Source organism: Dermacentor variabilis, chromosome 6, assembly GCF_050947875.1.
Source record: "Dermacentor variabilis isolate Ectoservices chromosome 6, ASM5094787v1, whole genome shotgun sequence".
NCBI lineage: Eukaryota > Metazoa > Arthropoda > Arachnida > Ixodida > Ixodidae > Dermacentor > Dermacentor variabilis.
The window spans coordinates 144,285,471-144,303,538 of record NC_134573.1 but is presented as its reverse complement, the minus strand read 5'-3'; the positions used below and the strand labels follow the sequence as shown (position 1 = coordinate 144,303,538).

At 46.9% G+C, this 18,068-nt stretch overlaps 1 long non-coding RNA gene across 1 annotated transcript; it reads right to left on the bottom strand.

The window, feature by feature from the left end:
* Nucleotides 1-4,477: 4,477 nt before the first annotated feature.
* On the bottom strand, nucleotides 4,478-5,511 carry LOC142585382 (uncharacterized). Its single transcript, XR_012829081.1, has 2 exons — nucleotides 5,084-5,511; nucleotides 4,478-4,564 (listed from the first exon to the last, which is right to left on the bottom strand). It is a non-coding gene; the product is annotated as an uncharacterized LOC142585382 (long non-coding RNA).
* Between the last annotated feature and the right edge of the window lie 12,557 nt (nucleotides 5,512-18,068).

Sequence of the window (18,068 nt, the reverse complement as noted above, 5' to 3'; positions counted from 1 at the left end):
CTTGGCACCACACACTAACCGACAAGGTGCTCGATCTCTGAACCTCTCGCAATGTTTGTAGCATGCTAGTAACCGCCCAAGCTTCGAGCACTCTAGGGGAACCACGCACCATGGAACCAGGAGTGTCACTTGAGAAGCCGAGATACCTCCCTCCTAAATATTGCTTGTCGGCGTGTTCTACTACACGTGCCAGAAGCCACGTAGCAGCGCAGCAACGACGTGGCTGATGGCAGGAATGAAGAACCATCTGAAACAAAATTTAATTCATTCGTTCGTTCATTCATTAATTCGTTCATTCGGTGAGTACACGACTCTTGTCATCGTTCTCGATGCTGCTCGTTGTTCCGTCCAAGAGATCCTCACGCTGTATATAAAGTATCGGGTGTTTCTACGAAGACTTCAGGTACTATTTAAAGATAACCGTTTTGAAATAAAAGGTCGGTTCCTTCGATGACATGCCGACTGTGGTGGCGACCACGAGGTGACGGGTGATGCGTGGCAATTAGTCGTTAATTAATTTAAACTAATTCATTAACTTATTGCCTTCTTTGTTTTAGCGGGCTCATCGTAATCGGAAATGTGAAGCGAACTCTCCGTACAACTAAGCCACATGGGCTTTTGGATCTGGAAAAATTCGATTATCTGGCACAACTAATTTCGATTATCAGAGCGCGCGAAACCGAAACTGGGAGGCTGCAGCGAGCGCACGCCCTGCCCCTCGAGGCGGCGTTCGGCTTACGTCACCCGGCAGTGGGCAGCCAGCAACCGTCCTTCGTACAGCGAAGTATATCCGTGTAGATCTTTCTTCTGGTGGCTGTTAAGTAGATGCCACGTTAAAGGGCACCCCACCATGCAGGCCACATAGCAAATTTCGGTTACACGCTGGATGTTGTTAGGTGCCCTCTATGGAGTATTCTATTGCAACAATTTTTCGAATGAGTTCATCAACAGCAGAGATAGAAATACTTGAAGCGGTTCGTACCCATAATTTCAGGAGGCGAGCGTCATCACCAACATGGACACTCTCTCAACTTGCCCCGTCTAGTCTCAGCGAGCAAAATTCCTTCCTTGCGTTCTCCTCTACCGGAGCCAGCGGCTCGCGTTACGATTACAAGGGCCCCGCCTTCTTTCTCGCACGCGTTTCTGCTGAGTGGTGCACTTCCGGTGACGGTATCGCACGCGAGACCGTCACCGGAAGCGACGAGGCAGGCGTGAGAGGATGAAAGAGCATTATCGCGACACTGGAACACGGCAGTGCGTGCGACTGGACGACGTGAGAAAAAGCAGACGAAGGGAATTACATCTGTTTTGCAACGGTACCAAGTGAAACAAGAACACGCAGACTATCGGTTTGTCTGTTTTATTATTTCTCTAAACTTTAATTCGTCTATTGAAACAACGGATTAAACAGACAACTTAGGTTGCCTTGAATAATTACGTGTCACTATGAGCGACGCCACAGCACTGCCGTGAACGTAGGCACACTTGCGCGATAGACGCCTCTCCGGCTGGGATCGCGGTGCCTGCGAGGAGGGCAATCGGCATTTGGTTTGAAATTAAGCTCTTTCCGCGTCGCGTAGGTATGACACGATCGTTAGCGCGCCTTGTATGAACTACGGTTGTCAGCTCAAAATGGCTAGATCTAATAAGGGGCCCTTTAACGACCGCAGACCGTTGAATAAAGACTTGTTATTGCCAATTTCTTTTAAAGGTCCCTTCACCATGTGCCACAGTAAATTTTGGTTGTACGCTGGAAGTTGTTACATGACCTCCAGGGAGCGTTCTGCCGCAAAAATTTTTCAAATCGCCTCCATTCATAGCCGAGATAGAAATATTTCAGTGCCGCGAACCCATGATTTCGGGAGGCGAGCTCCACTGCATAGCGAGACACTCTCTCCACTCGCCCCGTCAAGCTTTCGCAAGCGCAATTCCTTCCCTGCGTTCTCCTACACCGAACCTCGAGGATCGCTTGACCCATACGTCACGGGCGCCGCCTCCATTTTTCTTCTCCTCCTCGCATTTTTCTTTTCTTTCTTTTTTTTTCTTGCGGCGCTGCGCATTTTTGCTGACAGCGTTGCCCACGAGCTGTTGCGATTGTCCGGTTTCGCGCGGCGCACGATTTTGCGCGCTGTGCACGAGGACACGTGACTAGCGGTAGAATTCAGTGCTACACGAATACCGAGGCAGAACAAACGCATCGCAGAGCATGATCACGCGCTGGAACTCGGTAGAAAACGGCATACTTTCGGTACCTGCGCACGTGACCGCACGACCGTGGCAACAAGCAGACGAAGCGGTTCCGTTTGTGTGTTTTATTGTTTCTCTAAACTTCAGTTCGTCAATTCAAGCAACAGATCACAGAGATAACAGATGTCTTGAATAAATCTCGAAGTCGCATGTCACCACGAGCGACGTCACACTGCGGACATGAGTACGTGAGCGCAGGGACGCGACTACGTCATCCTCCGTCTTGGAGCGCGGCGGCCGCGAGGAAAAGGGAAAACGGCGCTCGGTTTGAAATTTCAGATTTCTCCGCGGCGCGTAGCGATGTAATACTTTTAGACACGATCGTTATCGCGCAATTTATGCTCTGCGCTTGTCAGCTCAATATGGCCAGACTTGGTGAGGGGCCCTTTAATGCGGTTACCATTCTTTGGACACTTGACGCACTTTTCGGGGTCTGTCTATCTGTCTGTATATAGGTGTCTCTGATCGCTTTCTCGCCAACTTTGGCGACTGCGTAGTCCATGCTTTTATGAGTTGCGCATCGGACTGCTGTGCTTACGGAATATGGTTCGAAACCAACCGTCTGACCAAGTTGGGTCACTGAGTATGCGCCGCCTTTCAATAAACTTCTTTGACGTCGACTTGTGTCACTGGCAATGTGCTGCTGTTCAATAAACATATTAGATGCAACCTTAGAGCAGCGGGTATGTGTCACTCGTTCTGTGCTGCTCTTCAATGAACCTCTCTGACGCCAACATGGGTAACTGGCTATGTAGCACGGCATATGTGCTGCTCTTCAATGGACCTCTTTGATGCCAGCTTGCGTGATTAGCATGTGCCACTACAGATGTACCAACCTTGAATAAATAAAAAAAATCCTTAAAAATGTATTCGGTGTTTGGCCTGGCGGAAACGAATCCGCGCCCTTTATATTCGAACAATCTTGTCTGAATGTGCTCGTAAATACTCGCACGGGCAACGCGCAGATTTGAAATGGGTGCGCCGAAATATTTATTGAAACGTATCCATTTGGAGGTTATACGGAAGTTTATGTTCTCGACTGGGAGGAGCATAAATGCGGGCCCTTCTGGAACTCACTGTAAAGAACCTCCCCTCTCTAGTGCTGCGGCACCCGAGTACGTGTATACCACAGTTATTGCCCAACAGCGGAAACACACACAACAGTCAATAAACAATACTGTGTTACATATGGCACTTGCAATGCGCCCATAAAGTTAACAGGGCATCAGTGAGCAGCTCTCACGCGTTCGTCAAATATGACTTCTCCACAATGAGAGGCCTAGTGGGGCGAAGCCGCCTTCCGCGATCAGGCAGGAATGCACTGTGGAATGGCAGGAATGCATCGCGTACTTTAAGACGCTAAGACAGCGCCGATTTCTCTGCGGCACACTCTAAAAAAAGTTTAGACCCTTTGGGGTGTATCTTGTACCGAAACAATGATCGTCGTCTGTTTGTCTTACCTTTCCTTTCTTGAAAACTCTGTGCTCGCTACTTAGTGTCAACAATGCTATGTCTCGGTGGTAACACGCATGCCGTTCGTGACATGGAAGTACCGGAGCGAAGCGGTAAAGAAAATAAAGGAACGCGGCTTAGATGATGAATATTGTTTGGAACTACATTTTCTGGGGGCCTCAGCCCGGAGACATGCAAAGTGTTTACAAACCCAGTTGAAAAAAACAATTGGACCCAATTGGAAAATTTCCACTTGTTTCCAATTGGTCCCATTTGTGTATTAGTACCCAATTGGGCCACTTGGAACAATTGGGCCAATTGGTTGTATACCATCTGGCTCAAATGGTGCAGTTGGCATAAAACCAATTGGTTGTATACCATTTGGCTCAAATGGTGCAGTTGGCATAAAACCAATTGGTTGTTGCCAATTGGGTCACATGGTGCAGTTGGCATAGAACCAATTGGGCCAATTGGCATGGAACCAAATGGTGCAAATGGAGCCGCTCGACGGGTCAAATGGTTTCGACTGTGCACCGCCTGCCTGCGCTGTGTGAATCTGGCAAACTAGCACAGCAATAAGGAACCACATTATTACGTGTTGCTCGGCTAGTTGGTTCATATATATTGTGATCTAATATGATGCAATACAATACGAACAGCACAGAAAGAGAATCTCTTCATTAATACTCTTCCCCATGCTTTTCTTGCTTCACATATCACACAAGGAGCCACTACTTCCTTAAGATGATAACTACATGTGACAATGAGGCAACAAGTGAAAAGTAGGATTTAAAGCTTTATTACTGAGAAAAATGCAATTCGGGATACTGTTCATGGTCCTTTTCTGGTCTAGTCGCGCCACAACCTGCAGAAATGGATAAAAAAGAAAGACAGCATTGTGTATGGAATCCTGAAAAACCTGTTGCCCTCAAAAGCTGGCACGACAGGCAAGCTGATATTAGATAAAAAGGCACCTCAATTTTAATATCCAGCAATCCAACCAGGTTGAAGAGAGTCACAATTTGCGGTTTATGTAGCTAAGGTTCAAGCAGCAAATGCAAGAAAATTGTTCTAATCAGTATATATTTTTCGCTGTTCTGTCAATGTCAGCAATGTTCTCCCCCACGTAGTGATTCATACGTTTCACCAGTGCTGTCACTACGCTCTCGGGGAAACCTTGCTTTTAAAGAAACGCTCATGCAATACACTTGAAGCATTTTTGTCGAAATTAGTTCAGTGCATCATGCATATTTGCTACATTACACAAAAGCGTATACATATATCTGTGCAATCATTTAACTCAAACGAGTGTGCGTGACCCGTGCACTCGTGTAGTGCAGTAATGCAAATTAATTACAAGAGCTTTGGAAACGCGGAAACTTACCTCCGATCTGCAAAATTCTGGCAAGGTAGTGGGCACACGTGCCGGCCGCGTTTGTCCACTTCACCATATAAAAACCCGCCGAAAAGTCGTCGTCAGGCTTGAAGTTCTTTATGTCTGTCACTGGCACAATTGCCAAATGTTTGTCGATTTCGTGCCGCACGAAGCACGCAAGGCGATCAGGACAAAGGGCAGAATGTAGTGCAGCACGCATGCACGACTGTTTTTGTTGCTGCCATGGTTGCTGCACACACGAGCACATGTTGCTAATGTTGATGTCGATTATGCTGTCCCGTTCGGTCACCAAGGAAAAATGACGCTGAGACAAAATTTAATTCCAAGGAAGAATTATTTCAGAGATGTGAAATATAAAATTTAAACAATATTGCTAAATTACAAATTGCATTATGCCTAAAAGTTGTTTGAGTCGTGTGTTTAAGAAACACATAAAAAACTGCAAGTTTTTTTTTTACTGTTTAACATGATCAATACATCGCGACCACTTTTTTTTACGGTTGTTCCCCATTTACTTGCCCTCCAAATGTCAAATAGTGTCTTCCAATCTCACGAATCCAATCTCGAATCTCGCGTCCAAATCTCAAAAGAGAAATCTCAAAAAGAAAAGAGAAATCTGCAAATTTTGTACACAAGAGACATTAACATTTTCTCACTTAAATTTTATCCAAATGGTTTTGATAACTCCAATTGGACCATGTGGCAATTCGGGTTTACCCAAATGGTCCTGCTGGAGACTCCATCTGGCCCAATTGGAAGGGAGGGTTTCCATATGAACCAATTGGCCGTTCTAACTGGTCCAAATGGTCCTGTTGGAGAAAACACTTGGTCCAATTGGAAATTGCCGTTTCCAGTTGGACCCATTGATATTTCCAAATGGTTTCAATTGTTTTTTTCGACTGGGAAGGGTACTTACGTTCGCCAGAGAATATTTTTTTTTCACGTTCAAATCACTGCAAACGAAAGCAACGCACACAAACAACATCGTTATCGCTGAGGTGCTTAATCTTTCTGTAGAACCACGAGGTCGCAGGAAGATGGAAACTAGAATTATTCGACAATGGGCGAAAAACAGAATTCTCAGCTTGAAGTGAACGTTTAAGCAGAAGGACTTCTCACAGCCTTATTCTAGGCTTAACATACCTTGCCCTCGTTCTATATGGTTTCTCGCAAATGTGTCGGCGTAACCTATACACTGTACATTCCAATTGTATACACATAACACAAACCAAGGCGCCACATGTAGAGCTCGTTGTTGTAGAGCACGTCCAGCCCTCAAGATTGCCCAGTCACCTTCCACACATTGTGCTGTGTTTACACACCTTCTCCCATTTGCAGAACGGTGGTTCACTGTGAAGAAACGTACATCAAGCTTACAGTTTTCAAGCGATTCATGAGGAGTGTCACGAAATGGAGCTGCTATAGTGAAATGAGCTGTGAACCATGGCACATGAGCAAGACATTCTTTTTTTTTCTCATATCCTTTATTCGTGACAGTCTTCCGAAGTGAACGTGATGCAAACATAGTCTAGACAATCACTAAAATGTGCTAGCTGCTTCTGATGACAAGAAAAACAGCAAAAACAACAAAGGGAAAATAAAAAAAAAGCAACGAGAGCTCCGCGAGTGTAACGTGTTATATAACTGCGCACGCATGAATAAAAAAGCGCGAGTAGGTTGCCTTAAATTTCAGCCGTGCTTGCATAATTAAGAAGAACAGGTCAATGTTGTATACGACTATGAGACAGCTCAAACAAACCCGCTTGACCATGAAAAGTTGTAGCCTCAATTTTTTGACATCAGTAACAGGAACAAAAAAGAAAAAAAAAGAAAGAAAGCGCAGCATGCGTTATGATGGCATTTCATTATTTAAACGTACAAAATGCGATAAATACCCTCGCCATTGTTGAATTTGGCTGCGCTATGCCTGAATGCAGTTTATCGGAATTCATGTAGTCCAATAGCCACTGAAAGCAGTCTGTATGTGAACACGCATGTATCGGCGACAAAGTAGGGTATACTGTTTTTCTGCGCAGGTGCAGCTGGGAAAAGTTTACTGACGTGATCTCACAGGCTCCATCATTTCCTGTCGAGGCTGTCGGGCCTGCAACGAAAGAGAGAAAAAGAAACTAGACTACACTTCCACGCAGTGATCGGCGTGATCCCCGGCATAACATGAAAGCATACCAATGCCACGTAGAAAGAAAGTCGCAGTTTTGCTCGAAAAGGAGAAGCATAGATGGCGATAGCAAATTAGTAAGCAACTACACGAAGTGAGGATAGAAGCTTTATCGGCCGTATAAACTGATAAAACATTCGCTTACTAACTAAATTAACAAGCACGGTGTCACGCTCGCACAGGCAAACATAAACACACCTCACTCGATCAGCGCGGACGCTCACTGTCAAAACGCTGACGTGAGGAAGAGCGGCAGCAGCAGCGAGCGAATTGACCTTTGTGCTGCCTCTCGCTTCAACGCGAGCTAAAGGCAAGAACACGGCGCACACGAAGCTATGAGCCCCCGGCGCACCTAGACTGTACTCATCGCAGACCGCTTTCAATATAGGGCCCGCGGGGGCGCGCTATACGCAGCAGCCGCCGGAGTAAAACGTTACCCTCTCCCTCCCCTCCACCCGGTGCCTTGCGCGCGGCGGAAGACGGCGCGCTTCCTCCCCATTTTCCTCCTCAGTGCACGAGAAATTGAGCCGTCATTGTAGGCTCACCCTCGCGCGCTTTCACTCGCAGATATTGTGCTTTGGTGCCTGTCAATTAGGCACAAGCCATGAGTCAATGATTAGTTCCATACACAGGTTCATTGAAGCGCCAGGAAGGTTTCGTTGCTAGGGAACGTACGGACTGTGGGGCACGTTATTTTCATTTTATCCTAAATTTATGCATAGGCCCTCTAGAAATTTCTATTAGCACTTAGTTGCCTAATGCTTCGCTTTGAATGTTTGCCTTCACGCTTCTTGGTGTTTTGTTAGATGCTCTTTTCAATCAATCTAGTGTGGCCAATCCCCCTTGTGGGTACGAGCCATGTTTTGAGGCAACAACATACAGCATACGGCGCGCGGCGACGATGTTATTGCCCTTGTACTTTATACGGAACATCACGGCGACTGAAATGCTCCTGAAGTGCACATACAATTACTTTCCCAACAATAAATGATCGCAGTGATGAATATATGCATATATAATACGCAGCTCTCGCGCACTGCGGAAGACGATGTTCTGCGAACTACTTAGCAGGTATAGCTGACTCTCCGGTATCCAGCTCGTGCTGCCACTTCTATAAACAAATTTTTTTCACGAGCGGCAAGCGATTGGAACGGCCTTCCCCATCATGTCGCTGTCATAAAGCGTTACTACGTGGGATAACATGTTTATGTAAGGCGCACAATTGTGTGAATGACGACAGCAGCAAGGAGACGGTGAGGGCGATGGCATCACGCCTGCTGTTTGATGAACTGCAGCAAAGAAACGTTAACCTGTTTCGTCACCCCCTAGGCCGATACCGGAGCCGGTACAATGCCACACAGCGCCTCTAATTCTCTAGCCGTCGCGATCGAAGCAAGGATTATGGATAAAGCATGCCGTTACTGAGAACCGTGCAATGTGTTTCAAAGCGCCAGCTACCACTAGGGAAAGAAGGAAAAACGGCGCGCTGTCGCTTTTCTAAGTAACTTGTTGCTATCGCACGTGAAGGACTGCGGTAGGAGAGAGAAAGAGAGATTGTGAAGATGAAGAGGCGCCATTTTTTGCTACCTTTTATGGAGCACGATTCAGTGCCTTGGGGAAGGGAAGGGTGGATCCCGTATCAGTTATGCCTGTTTCTATCCTTTGTTTCCAGCCTCTTTCGTGGCCGATCCCGATGATAGTACCGTCTAAAGATGTGACGCTACTGGTGTTGATGACTGGTGATGATGTCGATTATGGCGATAATGATGGCTATGATGATTCTGATGATGATAACTGATGGAAAAAGGTCGAAAGGTGATTAAACCTCTATAGTTGATGTCGACCAAACGTTGTCGCACAAGCGCGGCTCTCACTATGAATTATACGATTGGTGCGCCCTTTTCTCACCACTAACTCGCTCAAGAAGAAATTCCTTTCATCGAGTTCGACGCAGGTCTTGAAGGCAATTCTTCTGCTGGTTCCGTGTGGTGGAAGCGATTGAGGGAGCCGGAAATACGTCACAGACGCTGGTTTTTGGACATAACCTATTCTTGAGCTTTCGCCGATAGTGGCTATATTGCGTTACCTCGAACAGCTGCATCTGGCATCTGGTAAGAGAATGCTAATGGCGAGGATGGATTTCAACCGGGGAGCAATAGGCTGCTCGTCATCCATTCCACGTCAACCTACACGGCTCACAGTTCCCACAGCTCCGCATCACGGAGGGACCTTTAGGAGGAGTCGAAGCACCTCTCTCCTAGAGAGAAGGAACTATCAGCTATAGCTATTGATAGTTTTTGAGCTATGCACAGGACTCCCGTTTTAATGCGAAGCACTCCTTCTCTCATACCAGCCACCTTACGGTAATTCTCTCCTAAATATTTAGCGTCCAAGCGAAAACAAAACGTCGCTTGTGCTTGTGTATGGAGACACCTAGCGCTTCCGGGTCCATCTACGGACACTTTACGTTCTGCGTCAAATTTAGGACACTCTAACAAATAATGGTCGCGATGTCAACGAGAGCTTGACAGTTCCATACGCCACGGACTTCCCCAGCACGTATGAGAAAAAGAGATGACCTCCGAGATCTGTACGCGCTCCCTCTAAAATTCGATCTCGGAGGCCACGATTCGGGCGACACGTTTACCCGCAGCACTTGCTGTGCGCCAGGCAGCAGATGAAGTTGCGACCGGAGAAGTCGACGCCCTCGTCGCAGGTATCGCAGGCGGTGGTGTTGCCCAGGTAGGTCAGGTGGACGGCCGACACGCCCCCGGGATGCTCGACGAGCAGCAGGATGGCCACGCCCACCAGACAGCAAACTGCGGCCAGCTGCGACACCACGAAACGTGTCAGTCGCGCGGTTTAGTGAATCTATAGGTGACCTATATATGGTTCAACGCTTATGGTTTCAACAACAACAACAACAACAACAACAACAAAGAATAAATTGGACAGGAACCGGATCAGGATGATTGTCGACGTTACGCGATTAGCACACTGATGCAATGTAACGCCGCAGGAGCGCGTCATGCGCGAGGCGTGTACTGAAGCCGGATTCCTCTCTCGCGCTCCACCATGGACACGCTTCGCCACCTAGCGGCACCGCCGCCGCGAAATCCGCGCGAATGTGAATACATATTTGCACGAGATTTAATACACAGGGTGGCCCAAATAAACCGCACTCAAAGCAAGCGAAGAATACATGAACTGTTTGAGGTTACATTAATACGGGAAACGCCGTTTGTCTGTCATCAGTGGCCCAACGAAGGTCTGGAAGATATCGGCTATGTAACTCACCGAGTTCACTCCACTGTGTGTGTACTGTATAATATCACCTTACAGTTGATGTGATGTTCATTTGAAATCCGGTTTCTCGTGGGCCACCATATATATGCGACGCAGGTTCTATTCCTCCCACCGCCAGAAAAATTTTAAATAATTTTTTTGTTTTTCTTTTTTTCTCATTGAAGTGCACCACGTACCTAGTAGCACATGCCCAGCGACTCAAGTTGACGCGAGAGAAGTTCATTGAAAAGTGGCACATCGCCCGTGGCTCATATACCCAGTGACCCAAGATGGCGAGAAAGGAAAACGCTTAGACACCGATAAGAAAACTACGTTTCGAAAACTAGCATATCTGACATTTATTCGTCCACCAGTTGGAATTCGCCTCGTCTATTTGGTCTCCCCGTCAAAAATAACTCATTGAAATGCTTGACCCCGTTTAAAACAGAGTTGCCCTGGTTATTTCAAACAACTATAGTCCCCTCGCCAGCGTCTCACAGCTAAAGAACCTTGATGGTATATAGACGCTCGAAAATCGTCGTTCTACTTCACTTCTGCGTTTATTTCACAAATGTGTTCACACCCGCACTTCATTTTTGCCTTTGGAATCGTCTCCTCGATCTTCACGGCGCTCACATAATCATCTCTGCTTTAACCACATATATGGGAAAACTCAATCACTCAATTCGTCTGCATTACCTAAAGCAATTAAGCTCTAGAATGACCTTCCTGACAACTTAATCTCTTTTGCTCTCCCTGGAGAAATCAAAAAAACACCTCTGCCAGCATTTATCGCTTTAGTATAGCCCTTATTGCGGTTTTCTGCTGTACTACTTCTTCAGTTGCTTTAAATGTTGTTTTATTTTTTGTACTGCTACTACTACTAGTACTACCAGTAAACAGTAGTACTACTACTATTACTACTACTGTTCCACTTGTACTTGGTTATCCGTTCTTGCAATTTTCGCGTTTGCTTTGTTTTTAATCTCCGTGTTAATATGGCACTCTTATGCCCTTTTTGAATCAACTGTGTGTTTCTTTTGTGCATTTCTCTTGTACCGCGTCTCTCGTACCGTTACTGTGGTTTATTATATTGTGCTGCATTTCTATTGATATGCCCCCTTAGCCAATGCTCTTCGGGGCCTGTAAGGAATAAATAAATAAGTAAATAAATAAATAAATAAATAAATAAATACCAGGAAAGCTCGTGAAGTGTATCCTAAGTACGCTAACCGCATCCAAATACCTTTCGCAGGTGCCTATGTGAGCAACCGATACATCACGGAGTTCTCAAACTTTTTGTCGGAGGTACGAGGGGTTTGCGACGTCCTGGTCATACGGCCAGGAGCAGCACATATGTGTGCTGCTCATCGCGCATGTGCGGCAATATCCCTATATTGACGACTCTGTCTCGGAATAAAATTTGGTTAAACGTTTGCGCTCGTCCGCGTCGATACCCACTCGTGATTTTCTGTCTTCGGCGCAGTATCCTTTTCTTAAGGGTACAAAACGCCTCTACTAAATTCTTGCTTGGAGCATTTGTAAATCTCCACGAAATGTTTATTAATTTCAACTCATTGCACACAACATAACCTCACCGCTTGAGCAGCACCGCTTGCGGCTGCATCTTTCCAGCCTAACGTCAACTGAAGGATACATATTGCTACGGGATAGTATTTCCAATGACGAAGAGCCGAGCAGTAAGAAGACGACGACGACGACGAATGGAAGCTAGCGCGGGCTGTTGCCTCTTGGCCAACTGCGGCGTATTGCCTTGTAAATATACTTGTAAATAGCTTTTCAACGGTGTCTTCCTACGTAACAATATCTACAATTGCAACGATCATGTTCTACGTATCTGCTGGTTCAACGGCGCCGGCCGAAACAATGATTAGTGTATAGTGGGGTTTGCTTTTTACACCCTTCTGTGAGAACAATGACGCAGCGTAAAAAAAAGAACATTTCCTACGCATTTTCCTTGAATAAAGCGTGACAGGATGGCGCTGTAAGCGTTGCTGTTGTTCATGTAAACGTACACCTAATTGGAGCATTAACCGGTCAACAGCAGAGATAAGCAAGAGATGCTTAGAGTATTGGTGTGGGAACAGCCGGGAAGAGATTGATATGACCGGATCACTTACAGGCATACGTTCTCTACAATGTATACATATAAACCTTTTAAGGCAGAGAGAAAAGATTAAGGAGGGATCGACAAGATGCTGTACTGATAAGCATGTATATATTACCTGATTAGCTCGAACAGGCTGGGTGACTATTTGTCACCGCTCAGTTTCGAAAGGAATGTCAATAAATCATCACTGTCATCATCACCATCGTGCACGTCTCCGGTACTACGGGAATGGTTGACTTTATTATTCTTAGCGAGCGCCTATAGACACAACGTATTATGGCCAGTTGACAGGTGTAGGCATCCAGACCACACGACAGGACTTGGGGGCAATAAAATTTCCAAACGTCTTTCACTCGCTCAGACCCTCCGCGTGTGTGCGCGAGCTCACCGCGGCCTTCCTCCCCCTCCCCCTCTCTCTCCTTTATCTTTCTTTTCCCTCTCTCCCGTCCCCCAGAGTAGGGTAGTTAACCAGACGCATTTCTGGTTAGCATGCCTGCCTTCTCTCTTTATTTCCTCCTCCTCCTCTTCTGGCCCGCGTCGTGCCCGATCAGCCCGCTTTCGAAAGCAAATTTGAAACCCCCTCGAGCGTAGTATCCGTATCGGCGCATCAAGACGCGCAATCTGCTTTAATTTTATATTTGCTGCATAGATTCGATTACACGACCTCTGCGCTAGCGGGTAGAGTCAGCCATCGAGCTGACCCGTCCCGACCGGGCAGCATAACACTGCCAAGCGGGTTGGTCGAACTCACCTCGAGTACCGGTCGGCCCGACCTGCTAGCGTTTACCTGAACTCGATGAGGCCCGACAAGCCGACTCGACTCGACTTCATTACCGGGTTCACGTAACCGTACAGCTAGTTGAACACACAATACCCGCCGCGGTTGCTCAGTGGCTATGGTGTTGGGCTGCTGAGCACGAGGTCGCGGGATCGAATCCCGGCCACGGCGGCCGCATTTCGATGGGGGCGAAAGCACCCGTGTGGTTAGATTTAGGCGCACGTTAAAGAACCCCAGGTGTTCGAAATTTCCGGAGTCCTCCACTACGGCGTGTCTCATAATCATAAGGTGGTTTTTGGCACGTAAAACCTCATAATTTTAAACACACAATAAAGGCACACATACCACAACAGTTCGAGCCATGGCTTGTTTTTCTCGAGCCAAGTTGGAAGGCTTCGTGCAGCCGCTGAAGTCAACGCATAGCCTGTAACGAGACCAAAAAAGTAAACGAAATAATGAAAGCGCAATTTGAGGAAGAATTTGTATATCTGCGATCCGTGCTCGTGCGTGTGACTGCAATGGATGCTGGAAATTCCCTCTTCGCCTCAGCACCCACATTTATGCATTCTGTTAGTAAAAAAAAAAAAAAAAAGCAAGGACAGAGGCTATGAGTCCACTTCTCTCTTCCTCCTTCAAACACAAGCTCTCTTTCTCTCACGTTCGCGAAGGAAAAGCGCACACACGCACTCACAGAATACGCTGATGAACTGAAAACTCACTCACTCACTCACTCACTCACTCACTCACTCACTCACTCACTCACTCATGCATAGTGGGCCTGTTAGGCCAAAACCGGGCTATTTTTCTCATCCCCTGATGGATAAATGCGTCTTCCTGCACAGCCGCCCGAGTGCGTCGGTGACATAATATGCTGAAATTTACGTCGGCCACGTAACAAAGAACGAACAAGCGGACAATGGCGGGCACGGGCTCACGGAAGGAGAAGCGAAGGAATGGGAAGGGAAAGGCAAATAAAACTGACTCGCAAGGGAAAAACCGGCACTGTCGAGGAAGACGTTCAAGTTAGTTGCATCTCTTTTTCTTCGATACCTGTGCCACACGCGCCTCGGAAGGGAGAACGTTCCGGCGTTTCTACGCGGAAGCGGATGCCGAGGACGGTGATGATCCGAGATAATCTTCGGTGCTTTTGGGCGGGTTGGCGTTTTCTCCCTTGCTTTCTTTGGCGTTTTAGTCACTCCTAGCTTTATGACGCTGCCGACGACTTCCGTGGCCTGCAGTCATATACTGGTGCCAGGTTCGTGGTTACCGGACACGCTTGAATGGCCGCCGAAAGCGGACCGGAAGAGATTGCCTCGCGCCGTCGACGCTGACGGAAAAAGAAGGCGAAATTCTCAAGCAACATTTGCACGGTGAAAGAAGAGAAAGAGACAGAAAAATAATACCAAAGAACACCAAAGAAATCAAGTGCGATATAGCAATGTGCAGGTCTCTCTTGCACACGGCATACAGCTGACATACAGCCGCGACCAAAAGTATACATACGGACTAGGAATTGCGCTTTTAAGCCGCTTTTTCTCCTTCGCATGTGAAGGCAACTTGAGACTGAGTACTGCGCTGCATACTTGTCACGGCGATATTTCTGTAGTGCACTCGTCAGTTGGCTTGTGCGTCTGCATTACGAATAAATATAGCTTTTTCGACGAGCCTGAGGTCCATATACTTTTGGCCACGGATGTGCCCTAAGTGATCTCACTCACCAATCACATCTTCAGGCGCTCATCGACGAACTTGCGCTAACGAGGCCCAGAAGCCTCGCGTTTCAGTGCAGCGTTTGTATATGTTGCTGAGGTGCACTACCGTGGCGTCATCTAGCATTCACCCAGCGATATAAGGCGGTCGCCTCCGAGATTTTGGTGCACATTTGAGCCTGTTTCCGCTTTCTTTTTTTTTTTCCACGTTAGGCTTGATCCGTCATCTAACACAGAAGAGGCTTCACGAAACAGTTCTAACACTAAATACAACTTGCTAACCCACGCAAAAATTTTGCACGGTTGCAGATCTCGGAGGCGCATGTGACACAAAAGAGGCTTCACGAATCAGGAACAGCGAGTGAAGTAAATTGCAGTTTCGCTGATGTACGGGTTTGTGACGTTATTGCGCGTTGTTGCGCGCACCGCAGTCGACGCCACGTGATTCATTGCTGTCCTCAGCAGCTTGCTATTTACAAAACAAACACTGTACAAGTACTGCTTGACTATGCGAGGAAAGCAGTTACTCACTTAGGTGACGTCGTAACAGGACCTAGCCTAAATGTTATCATAGATTATTAGGCACAAGGAAGTGGATTTAGATAAATGCCAAACGAATGTAATGACGTCAAAAGAAAGAGAAGGAAAACGTCTTACGGAGAAAACAATTATCTTTGGCTAGATCACGGGAAGACGCAATCTAAACGGTATCGCGCTCTCTTTAGGAGGTATGTTATAAGCATACCAAGAGTAGACTTAGAGAAATAAACATAGAAAGTGCGCACAATTAGAAGAAAAGAACTAACTTTGAATTACACATATACTCAAATGATGCACTGTCACACTGATTTTGACAATGATGTACGTGCGTAGCGAAGGCAAAAGCGACCTGACCTTTCACAATGTTGACAGGTTTGGTCGCACAGGTGACCTTGTAACGTGACCATGGCAAGTTGTGCCGCAGTTATCAAACAACAGCTAATTGTAGAAAGTGTAAGGGAGCCAGAGAAGTGTTTGAGAGATAGTGATTTCCGTGCCCGCCGGTGGCCCGATGTCGATTTTTAATCAATACTGATTTCCTTTCTTACGAAAAATGAATAGTACTTCATAAATAAAACAAGCTTAATTCATCTGTTCGTTTAACGACTGCTGCCGCCTCTTGTACTTCGAACAGTAAACCACCGGAGTTTATTTTTGTTGTTCTTATAATTCTCTTTTATTATTGGTTAATTTTCTTGCGGACAATTTTATATCACGTGTTTGTGACTCACTTATCTTCCGGAAGAGACTTGAAAAAGTGCATGCGACAGTAATATGCGAGCAGCAAAAGAACAGGGGCGGCTCGCACGAACATTTAATAACGCAAATAATAACGAATGTAAGAACGCGTTCTTGTGCGGACTAGGCGTTGGCTATGAAGCATTTAAAAACGCGTTCTTAAGTTCGCAATTATTTTCGTTGTCAAATGTTCGTGCAAGCCGCCCCAGGAGCCGAAGGAACAAAGCTTTTCGTTCGTAAGTGCTATGTGGCATTGGCCGGCCTTCTTCGGGAATGATTTGTCCGACATAAGGATTGGCTGGAATTCGTTTTCGCGAACAATTCTAGCGAAAGAGGGTTTTCTTTTTCTTGAATACGGGGAGCCCCGGTTGGCGTGTTGTTGGAACAGAAGAAGCAGGAGAAGGAGCTTCGAAAAACTCATCAGATTTGATCACATGAGTATAGGAGAACGCGGCGCTGGGTCAGCGGGGGAAAGTCAAGAGAGATGACATGAAGTGATGGAATAAAAAAAAAATAAAGAAAGGTATTTGCACCACAGTTAGTCGTTTTTCTGGGTAGTGGAAATCATCCCTTTCACGAAGGACTCCGCGACAGTTCCTGTTAATATTAACAGGTGCACTTGTATGCGTCAAGGGCGACGAGCTCGATAATTGACCAATTAAGCGTTGAGGTAACTACGGCGCGATTTGCGACGACTCGTCATGTGCAAGGTCGATGGAGGACCCTCACGCGCAGTTGCTGACGACAGCTGTGAACAGCTTAGTAGTAGTTAAAGTTTTATGACACAGCACTAGCTATGGTGCGCCAAAGCTCAGGATGAGGGAGAGACGGAGAGATAAATCAAGAGGAGGAAAGACAGAAAAGTAAACCCGACAAGCATCCGGTTTGCTACCCTACAGTAGGGGCGCCTGCTACCCTAAACTTTGCAGGAAACCCCCCTTGACAAACACACACACGCAGTGGGGCAAAACAACCTTCTCGACAACCACCCGACAGTACAAATGTCGTAGCAGCTGCAAACATTGCTTCGAGCATTACAAGTATTGTTATTAGCTATAATGCTAAGCAGATGGAAGATGCAGATATGGTGTCCTATCGATGCTTCTTCTAGGACAGCGGGGACAAACAGCATGCATTCTGATTTTGTGCGTGGTACGTCCTCGCACGTCTTTGACGTCGCCCAACCTTATGTACACCTTAAGATGTAATGCTGGGTGCACCGAAAGCCAAGCTCTGTATGATTATCGCGTTTCAAATCGCTGAATTCGTGCACCTGTATAACAACTGACGTCGCTGCCTTCACTTACCTGGAGATCCAGCTGCGGGGACAGTGCGGCGGGCCACGGATCTGTCGTCGTCCGTGAACGGTGTGCAATACCCCTGGTCTCCGAAGCCGGTGGCGTCCGAGAGAGAGACAATATATGGGAGGCTACGGGACCGAGGACACGAGAAAAACGCCTCCGCACTGCTCGCCGAGAACACACGCGCGCGTGCGCGTCACAGCCTAGCTCGCCGCTTTCTCCGCCGCTGGCCTCACGCTAGCACCACCGCTGCGGTTGCTGCCGTTTCTGTCTGCTCCCAGCCGAAGTAGAAAAAAAAGAAAGGCAAAAAGA